At 68.0% G+C, this 1,299-nt stretch overlaps 1 protein-coding gene across 1 annotated transcript in view; it reads left to right on the plus strand.

Annotated features, from left to right (window-relative positions):
• Nucleotides 1-1,299, plus strand: part of LOC104385228 (pre-mRNA-splicing factor ATP-dependent RNA helicase PRP16-like) — an 18,287-nt gene that overhangs the window by 4,611 nt on the left and 12,377 nt on the right.

Genomic DNA, 1,299 nt, shown 5'->3' on the forward strand with positions numbered 1-1,299 from the left:
ACCCAGCACCCGCGGGGCCGGGGGCTGCCGGGATGGGGCTGGGTGGGAAGGGGTGCGTGCCTGTGGGGCTGCTGCTCCTGAGGGCTGGACAGGGACACACTTCCCCCCTGAGCCTCCTGTGCCCCAGCTCTGCAGAGAACTCGCAGTGTTGTCCTGGCGGATTTGTAAAACAGTTATTCTGTTCAGATAAACCAGTTCTGAGAGGCTGCGGAGGACAGCTCTGCGAGCACAGGAGCCCGGGCGATGCCCCCAGCCCCGGTGCGCGGGTTCCGCGGGGACGCGGGGGCGGTGCGGGCGCGGAGGGGCCGGCCCCAGCTGCCCCGTGCCGCAAGCGTCACCCTCACTGTATATCGGAAAGTTTGGGGGGATGTTTATTTCTTCTGTGATGGCTGCCTTCCCCAGAGGGGCCCGAGCCCGGGCTGGCGCTGCCCTGTCCCCGCTGAGGGGGCAGCTGCGCCCCGCAGCCCAGCCTGGCCTCTGTTCGTGTGGGGATTCATATTGTTCATTGTTGTCGTCCTATGAAATCTGTTCTCCTGTCAAGCCACGGGTGTCCTTTTCTTTCCCTGACTCCCCCTCCCGGGTGGGGTTGGGTCAAACTGAGACCCCTTCGTGCCGGGGGGCGCCGGGTGCCCCCGGGGCTGCCCTGCAGGGCAGGGGCTGCCCCTGCTCGCTGCGATTCCCGGTGGGTGCCCAGGGCTCCAGCGCCTGGCAGCCCCGCATGTTTGCGGCTGCAAAATCCCGGAAAGGCTTGGCACGGCGGAGTCCCGTGGCGGCTTGGAAGGGGTTTTCCCGTGCTCCTGCTGCTGGGAAGGGTGCTGGCTGCCTGCAGCGAGGTCAGGGGGTCTGGAGCAGGCAGGGCGAGGAAGCGGTGATAAAAGGGGGGGGGAGGAAGCCCTCCGCATCAACCACGAAGGAGGCTGCTGCGAGGAGAGGGAGCTGCGAGCATGGGGTGAGCCACCTCGCTGTGTCCCTGCCCCTGCGCGATGCTGCCTCTGTCCTTGGCTGCGGGCTGGTCCAGGGCCGGTGCTGGGAGGTGAAATGCTGAGTCCCGGCATGGCAGCCCCACGCTCCACAGCAGCAGGCTCCGGCTCTGCACCAGGATGGGCATCCCCAGGGGTGCAGGGTCAGCCTTCTGACCCCCAGAGAGGGGCCTGGTGGAGCGCACAGCACCGGGATCAGGGGTGGGAGCCTGGCTGAGCGCGCCTTCTCGTCCCTGCAGACCTGCAGTGCTGCTGATCAGCGCCCTGGCCTGGACCTTGCTGGAGACCGCAGCTGCCGCCGGGACTGCCCCGGGCACGG

Source organism: Chaetura pelagica, unplaced genomic scaffold (assembly GCF_000747805.2).
Source record: "Chaetura pelagica isolate M959 unplaced genomic scaffold, ChaPel_1.0 scaffold703, whole genome shotgun sequence".
Classification (NCBI taxonomy): Eukaryota; Metazoa; Chordata; class Aves; order Apodiformes; family Apodidae; genus Chaetura; species Chaetura pelagica.